The sequence below is a fragment of the Rhamphochromis sp. 'chilingali' genome, assembly GCF_963969265.1.
Source record: "Rhamphochromis sp. 'chilingali' genome assembly, chromosome: 16".
Lineage (NCBI taxonomy): Eukaryota > Metazoa > Chordata > Actinopteri > Cichliformes > Cichlidae > Rhamphochromis > Rhamphochromis sp. 'chilingali'.
The window spans coordinates 34,518,571-34,527,604 of record NC_137943.1 but is presented as its reverse complement, the minus strand read 5'-3'; the positions used below and the strand labels follow the sequence as shown (position 1 = coordinate 34,527,604).

Sequence of the window (9,034 nt, the reverse complement as noted above, 5' to 3'; positions counted from 1 at the left end):
GACCTGGATGGCCGCTAACTTTCTGCTTCTTAATTCAGATCAAACTGAGGTTATTGTACTCGGCCCTGAAAAGCTTAGAAATATGGTATCTAAGCAGATTCTTACTCTGGACCTTGGCCTCCAGTAACACTGTGAGGAACCTTGGAGTCATTTTTGACCAGGACATGTCCTTCAACGCACATATTAAACAAATATGTAAGACTGCTTTCTTCCATTTGCGCAACATCTCTAAAGTTAGAAATATCCTGTCTCAGAGTGACGCTGAAAAACTAGTTCATGCATTTATTACTTCCAGGCTGGACGACTGTAATTCATTATTATCAGGAAGTCCAAAAAACTCGCTGAAAAGCCTTCAGCTGATCCAAAATGCTGCAGCAAGAGTCCTGACAGGGACTAGAAAGAGAGAGCAGATTTCTCCTGTTTTGGCTTCCTGTTAAATCCAGAATTTAAAATCCTGCTCCTCACATACAAAGTACTGAATTATGTCTGTCATGGCAGATGACCGCCCCTCCCTGAGCCGTGTTGTGCTGGGGATTACTTCCTTTTAAAAGGGTTTTTTCCTTCCCACTGTTGCCAAACTCTTGCTCATATGATGTCATGTGATCTCTGGGGCTTGTTCTCTATTATTATAAGGTCTTAACTTACAATATAAAGTGCATTGAAGCAATTGCTGCTGTGATTTGGTGTTACACAAATAAAATTCAATCAAGCTGAATTAAACTGAACAGAACTGAATTGACACTCTTGAGTCTTCCGGCTTTTTCTGCTTTTCATGAGCTATTTTTCTTCTTCATTATCGTGACCACAGAGGATCTGAGTGGGTTGAACTCTTTGCCCTACTCAGTCTCATTAATCAACAAGAACATGTTCGAACAGTGTTTTTCTTCATCCTGCTCCTCTTCTTCCTCCTCGTCTGCCACCTCTTGCTTGCAACTTCCTCCTCTGCCTCTCAGTCTGGGTCCACCAGCTCACCCCAAACTTTAAAAAGGCAACAAGTGTGAACATTTCTGTGTCACTGTGTGAAACTGAAAGAAAAGGCATCTGTGCTGACACTTTATCGCCCGTCAGCTGTGGTCACTGTTATGCATTACAGTGCAAAATGTCTGCTGTTTAAGGAGAATGAGTGTAAAGTCCTGCAGAGGCTACAGACGACTGAGAGGAGGATGAGGTTTAAATTAGGATAAAACTAAATGAGACACAAAGCAAAGAGAGTCATTTAAAGTGGATCATGTGACACAGCATGTGGTTATATGATATTTAGGTGAAAATGAGCATCCAGGTGTTACCCAGCTGTCAGCCTATGAGGCTCCAGCTAATCGTGACCCTGGAACTGGAATCGTGGTTAAGAAAAGAAAACGGACGTTACAGTTGAAAATGATTAAAATTGCAAACTTTTGATTTGCAAAAACATACCAAGTGAATAGTTTTCAAATATAGTTTATGGAATATTATGAAAAAGTTGCTTCACCACACCGCCCACGGTGCCTTGTTGTGCTATTTAAAGATGAACTTAGATTCTTGTGGAGCTTTTTGACATGTAGCGTCCATCAGTCCATCCCAGCTGTCACAGGCAGAAGGCGAGCTACACCCTGCACAGCTCACCAGCTGAGCTAACAAGCACGTCTCTGCAGTGTGGGAGGGGAACAGGCCACACAGACACCACCAACCAAGACCTCCACGCTGTGAACTTATAGCTTATATAGTTCCTCTAGACTTTCTGTAACGTGTTCTTTCTTACGTTTCATCTGTTTATGCTCTGATTGGTGGATCCGTGGTCAGGCTATGAACACACATTAAAGATTCAAACACACCGAACAGTCAGTCGAAATTTGTGGACAGATTTCAGCATCAGCGTCTTGCTGCCTGCTTATATTCAGGACAGCTGTGATATTGTAAATGAGACTTCTTATTGAGACAAGATAAACCTTTATTAGTCCCACGCGTGGGAAGTGGACATTTCAAAGTTGAGAGCAGCAAAGATGAAGAAAAACAATAGAATAAAATAAGATAAAATAGAATAAAATAATAAAATACTGACCAAGAATTTACCAATCAGAGCACAGAGATTAAAACACATGATGCCATAAACGAGTCTGTAGTTACTGTGTGTTTTATAAGTTTTGTGGAGTGATGGATGCAGAGTGTTTCGTGTGCGCAGCAGAGACACAAACACGCGGCTGACTGACGGAAACGATGTTTTTATGATTTCTTCGGACAGCCTGGAGTTGTTATAACTCTGCTGTGACGTCTCCGTGACGATGGTTGTGATATAAAACCCGTGGAGCTACTTTCTGGTGATGCCTGGTGTTTGTGAGACTGCAGCAGTGCGCAGACTCGTGCCTCGAGGCTCTGCTTTTGTGTTTTAGTTGCACCGGAGCTCGGGTTGCCTCCGTCGGTCGACCGTGAGGTTGCAGCTGCAGTTGCTGCCGTCACGGCTCGCTGATTGGCTGCTCGCTCAGTTCCTCCTGAGGAAATCACTCCTTTTATAGTTAACGGAGTGCCGCGCGGTTGTTTTCCGGGTTCACACTCGCGCAGCATGTAGAGAAGGCGGACCGCCGGGAGACACCTGGACCACCGCGGACACACCGGAGCCCGGACGCACGGCATCGATCCGCAGCTATCGATCAGCTATCAGTGAAGGTGAGGAGGGCAGAGGGGGGCCGTGTTGTGGGGAGAGGGAGGGTGGTGGTGGATTTGCAGGGAGGAGGGGGGCGACCAGTGCTCTGGGTGGATCCTGGTCTCAGATCAGACATGTCAGGTCCTGCAATCTGCAGACTCCGAGAAAAACTCCGCAGGGTAAAAAGTTCCTCTTCCTGCAGCCGCAGCGCCTCTGTCCGCGGATCACGGCTCAAATGCGCCTCAGCGCCAATCTGGAGCTCCGTGGCGCTCCGGGCGAAGCGGCGTGTGTGTGCCGCGGGGAACGAGCCGCTCGGTTACGCGTTTTTACGCAGACAGAGCCGGAGCCGCTGGCACGCGCTGCTTCCGGTCAGCCCGACTGTCGGGCGGCGCGAGGAGCTCTGTGATCACAGTTTGACGCAGCAGACGAAGCTCCTGAAGCGGGCTCACAGCTCTGAGACTCCCTGAAAGAGGAGCAGAGTCTCCGCTGAAAGTGCGGAGGAGAAAGGAGAAGCGCGCACTGATGAGTGAAACTGTCAGCATCATCATGGCCGACTCCGTGTTTACTGCACAGCAGCTCCGTGTCAGCTGCACATCACTGTTTATGGATCCTGATGGAATCCAGTTAAACTCTTACTGTTTAAAGCTGTGTTTGAGCTTCATTTATCAAACACGGGCGTAAAACCTGACAACCATCAAACAGCAGACACGTTCAATCCACTGATCTTCACCAAAACACCAGCTGCAGATTATGAAACGATATAAACTCTCTTATCTGTGTAAAGTGTCCCAGCTGATGAGCTTCAACTTATGTTCTCCTAAATTTACTAACCTGCTAGTTTAACTCGCACCTCTAAAAGTGAGCTTAAGTCAGTTTTTGAGGCAGTGAGTTTATTTTATTAGAAAATGTCCTGAAATAAAGTTTAATAAACTGCTTTAAACTTAAAATATACAAACGTTTGAGGTTTACTTGTATTCAGTGTTTGAGTTTCTTCGTTAGCTGTAAAAACGAAAGTCATATTAACTGATTCTATATTAAGCAGATGTAACTTTCGACCCTTAAGTACTTAAGTAAATATAAGTAACTATGACTCAATGACGCTGACATTACTGATGTTTTAAGTAAAGCCAACTTCTCAGTGTTTGGTTTTAGGTGATGTGAAGTGCATTAGTTGATACCAGTGTCTAATATTTAGACATGATTTGTATGACTTGTCGTGCCTCTGCGGTCCAGCGGTTAACACCTTCACCTCACGGACTGATGTCCCGCTCGATCCTGGGAGGAGACACAAACTCGGCCTTTATTTAGTGTAAAGTCTTTAACTCAGAGCTCTTTAGCCGTTGTTCTCTACATTAAGTCGACGTAACTCACAGGTCGGCACATTTTTGTGCCGACCTAGAGTAGTCTGAAGCCGAGCTCTTTTATTTTGGGATATCTTTTAACGTCACTTCAGTTCTGCACACTGAATAAACCAGCTGGTGTAACTCGGCTGCTTTAAGCGGGTAAGATGATGTTTTCTGAGTCGTTTTAAATGAAGCCATCTCACAGTGAATGTTGGATCAAATCTCCAGCAGGGAGGAACATCTCACGCAGCAAACACAAACAACTACATTTTTAACCAGAACAATCTGGTTTATGTGCACATCAGCAGAGTTTGGAGGAAGTTCGAGCTGTTTCACTTAAGTATAATTAGAATCACCACCAAGCAAAAATAAGTTGGTGCACAGCGACGCTGAACTTTGAGACCTCAGATGCGTTTTATTGCAAATGCTTCGACATTTGAGTCGTCGTCATTTCGTTCTCTTCTGCCTGAATATTTCTGCTCTCCTGTGTTTCATGTCAGCTGAGAGTCACCGACAGGTGATCACAGCTCGGTGTGGCTGCTGCACGGACTGATGGTGGCAGAGCTTCGTGCTGGCAAACAGTAACTGACAGATAAATGCAGGCAGTGATATACTCGAGTACAGTGGTACTATCAGCACAGTGTAAATTAGTCGTGAAGCTTTCAGGAGAAAAACATTTTCTCAGTTTAACTCGTTGAATGTCAGGATTCAAGGGTTTGATGCTTTTCTCTGATGGTAAATGTGTAAAATCTGTAAAAGAGTGTTTTTGGTACCTCAGGCCAAACCAGAGCCTCAGACTGTCCTCACACCAGCACAAACAGCCTCTGTGCCTCCATCCTTGTATAACTCCTCCATCCTCTAACATCCAGCAGTCTCGCTGTTTGTGGTTCACATCCACATGCTCTGAAAAGGTTTCTCTCAGAGTTTGAGCTGTTTTGGCCCCGTGTTAGCTTTATTCACCTGCTCCAAACAGACTTGGAGCCTGAAACCTGTGCAGGATTACCAAAGTCTACATCAGGGTCAAGCTGCTAATTTTGTGAAACGTGTCAGTTTGGAACGTCTTAATGTCAAGTTTTGTTTTTGTTGACTGGTTCTTCTGTGCCACGTGCCGCAATTCCTCTAATGCCCACTGGAGGCTCCAGCAGTGAGACTCTCATGTTAAAACTTTTCCGCCTGATACCAAAACTTAGCTTCACCTCAGCTGACCCGAGTTCCTGAACTTCACTGCTGGACTGTGTTTGTGTTGTGGGAGGCTTTAGTGAGATTATCTGACCACTAATGTAACTGCAGTGAGGTTAATGCACTGAGAGAATACCAAGTCTGAGCTTCGGTGTTGCTGAGTGTAGGATCTTAATCAGATTTGGTTGGATGCAACACTCAGAACGCCGCCCTCCATCTTTTATATACAGTACTTGCAGTAGGCACGCCCTGTCCAGCTTGTTTGGGCGGCGACTCGTCTGCGCTGGTGGTTGGTTGAAAGAAAGTGATGTTTCCCCCACATCACAGGCTCAGTTTCCTGCTCTGAGTCTGAAGTAAAGACCTGGCGGGGAAAATGAAGCGCACACTCATTTCTAACGAATCTGCTTCAAACTGTCGGGATGAACGGTTCCTCATAAAGAATTTTCTGCAAACCACATGTTCCTTAAAACAACATCACATTTCAGCGGGTTAGTTATTAATGGAGGGGAAGATTTGTTAATTTTAGCTCAGCTGCTTTAAACACCCACTTAGCTCCCAACTGACCAAACACCGAACAGAAAACTCCGTTATTAGCACTTTAAAGAAGTAAAACAGGACGTCTGACTGGTTTTTATATTCAACTTAATCACTGATACCCGCCGCAGTTCATTCAGCATAAGAGGAACTTTAGTTTGACACCAAGCAGAGAGAAGCAGCTTCACACTCTGACATCTCATTTATTTCTGCACAGCACGACACATGATCGAGGATATCTTTACAGCTTGTGAATATTCTCAGAGATTAACAGAGCAGCAGACTCAGATTGAGGATAAATAAAGAAAAGACTTTTATAAATGTATCATGTGTATTATTCTGGTCTATCTGTCAGCAGATCAGTACATTTACCAGCTGGGACTCTGCAGAAAGACTTCAGTGAGAATGTGACGTTTAGCACATCAGTGTAGGTGAGGTTTTTCTCCTGTGTCGGCTGCTTTGTGCTCCGTCACACTTGTAGATCAGGAGACGGCTTCAAAGGTGTTATAATAAGAGGTGATTGCAGAGAAAGTTTACAAGAATGTGCTGAAATGAACTTGAACTTTGCACACGGGCAGGCTTTAAGCGACTGAAGCTGTGCCGCAGATAAAGAGGAAATCGCCGAGGATTAGAGGAGCAGTTCACGTAAATGCTCAGAGTTTCATGTGAGCGCTGTGGAAACTTCCTCTGCAGCTAAATGTGAGCTTGATGAAACATTAAGAGGTTTTCTGTCGTTGTCAGAAGAAGACGAACTCAGAATAGATGTTTTGGTTTGGGTATGTGTTATCGGTGCAGCTTGGACTTCTTATTTTCACCCAGTGTCTTTCTTACCTGACCCGAGCTGCTCGGTCTGCGTTACTTCCTCTGTTTTTAAATTTAGGCCAAACTTTCAGAGACTTCATCACTTCCTCTTTTGACTGTTTTCAACAAGCAGGCGCTGCTTCCAGTTCAGCTTGCAGCCCGCAAACGCAACGCAAGCAAACGTTTTCTTTCAGTTTGAATTGGTTTGCAGCTGAAACTTAAAGTCTGACAGAAAGCTTCAGTTTCCTCTGCAGCAGATTTCACACAAACGCACCGTTTCTCCAGTAAAACCCACTCTGTGTCACCCACTGTCCGTTTGTTGTGTTTCCTCTGAGGTAGAATTTAGGTTCCACTTCCACCTAATGGAGACATGCACTCACCAGACACTTTATTAGGAACAGCAGTGAAATCGTGCAGCAGCTCTGCAGATACTCAAACTAAAAACTCCAGCAGCCAGTGAGGCTGTCGCTCCTGGACAAGAACATCAGATGTCGTTCATCTGAACAGAGAACCAAAACCTGCAGCTTGTTTCACATGTGGTGTGACATCAGCAGCAGTAATTCTGAATGCTCAGCATGAATGCTGCCTGTCAGCTGGGCCTGTCAGACATGTGAGACGGTTAAAAACACTGAAATTACAGAAAATGTGTCCCAGAGTTTCTGACTGATGTATAGTGAACAAACAAAGTGACGTCCTTCTTTTTAAACAGCAGCAGTGGAGTAAAAACTGATTTCACTCCACGTTAGCTTGTGTCTCAGTGAGAGACTGTAAATAAAAGATGGATGTGGCCGGCGTTACACATTGTTGGTTGGAGTTCACATTTTGAAGCCTTAGCGGTGATGTTTTGTCTGCTGCTGTGGTTTTAATGAAGCCCCGAGTATCCATATTTGGACGAGAGGGTCAAGCTAAGGTGAACTAGCTTGGTTAGCAGGCTGCATCCATAGACTGCACGTGTGCATCGCACAGATACCTGCTGATTACTGTTAATGTCATGGACTCTGAAATCAGTCAATCACAGTGGGCATGGGCATCTTTTATATACAGTTTATAGCTGACCTTGTGTCTCTTTAAGTCAGGGGTGTCGAACTCCAGGCCTCGAGGGCCGGTGTCCTGCAGGGTTTAGAGCTCATCCTGGGTCAACACACCTGAATCAAATGATTAGTTCATTACCAGGCCTCTGGCGAACTTCAAGACATGTTGAGGAGGCATTTAAATCAGCTGTGTTGGATCAAGGCCACATCTAAAACCTGCAGGACACCGGCCCTCGAGGCCTGGAGTTCGACACCTGTGCTTTAAGTAATCCAGACTGGCTCCGTGATGTTGAGGTCTTTATCCTGTCTTCCTTCTCTCAGCCCAACCCAGGAGTGGGCAACTCCAGGCCTCGAGGGCCGGTGTCCCTGCAGGTTTTAGATGTCCTTGATCCAACACAGCTGATTTAAATGGCTAAATTAGCTCCTCACCATGTCCTGAAGTTCTCCAGAGGCCTGGTAACGAACTAATCATGTGATTCAGGTGTGTTGACCCAAGGTGAGATCTAAAACCTGCAGGACACCGGCCCTGCCCCAACTGGTCACAGCAGATGGCCCCGCCCCTCCCTGAGCCTGGTTCTGCTGGAGGTTTCTTCCTGTTAAAAGGGAGTTTTTCCTTCCCACTGTCGCCAAAGTGCTGCTCATAGGGGGTCATATGATTGTTGGGTTTTTCTCTGTAGTTATTAGTGTAGGGTCTAGCTTACAGTATAAAGCTCCTCTCCTTGATGCGACTGTTGTTGTGATTTGGTATTTGTATAAATAAAACTGAACTGAACTGAGGTCGGGCCATGTGTTCTTCTTCTTCTGGATAAAGATCGTTGTTCCGGACTCAGACTTCAGTCCTGGTGGACTCAAACATCCAGAGTGATCTTTTGCTGAATGTTTGCATCGATGCTAATCTTCATAGCTGCTCCTTTTAGCACAGACCTGTTAGCATCCACCAGGTATAGGTTTATGGCTACGTTCACATTCACCCCTCCATACTACCAAGTGGGAATCTGACATTAGAGGCCAAAGTGTCTGTTTGACTCTTCATCTGAAGAATAACCAGCTCTATTTTCTTGGTTTAGGGTTAGCATGTGGCTAAAATTCTAGCTAACCCCAACCTGAAGTGGTTCACCAGTTTCCTGGTTTAATTGCATTTCTTTATTTAACCGTCTTTTTGTTCGGCCATGTTTTCCTCTGTGACTCGTCTCTGTCTGCTGAACATCAGTGTTTAATGTGTGAGGCTGAATTTTCACTGTGAAATCAGTGTTTTCACCTCTGTTACAGTGAGTGTGCGCACAGTGAGTGGTTTCGATTGTGCGAACACATCGTGTCTTTATTCTGACCGTGAAACGTGCGTATCCTGTTCTGTCTTCTTATTCAGTGCTGCATGTAAAGGCTGCGGCTGTAGCAGCATCCAGCTGATAGCTCTGATAACAGGTGAAGATGCACCCACTTCTCTCTGCCGGTGTTTCTTCCAAGCAATTAAAAGTCTCACTACATCTAAGACACGTGAAGAAATCCTGATCTCACACTGTTAAATCTGT

The 9,034-nt window shown here is 45.2% G+C and overlaps 1 protein-coding gene across 1 annotated transcript in view; it reads left to right on the top strand.

Annotated features, from left to right (window-relative positions):
- The first annotated feature begins 2,324 nt into the window (after window positions 1-2,324).
- The window catches only part of LOC308383726 (CYFIP-related Rac1 interactor B-like), a 14,511-nt gene continuing 7,801 nt past the window's right edge, over window positions 2,325-9,034 (top strand). The window contains exon 1 of the mRNA XM_080861820.1: window positions 2,325-2,640. The gene's annotated coding sequence lies outside the window, so the exon portion shown is untranslated. The remainder of the gene's footprint in view (window positions 2,641-9,034) is intronic.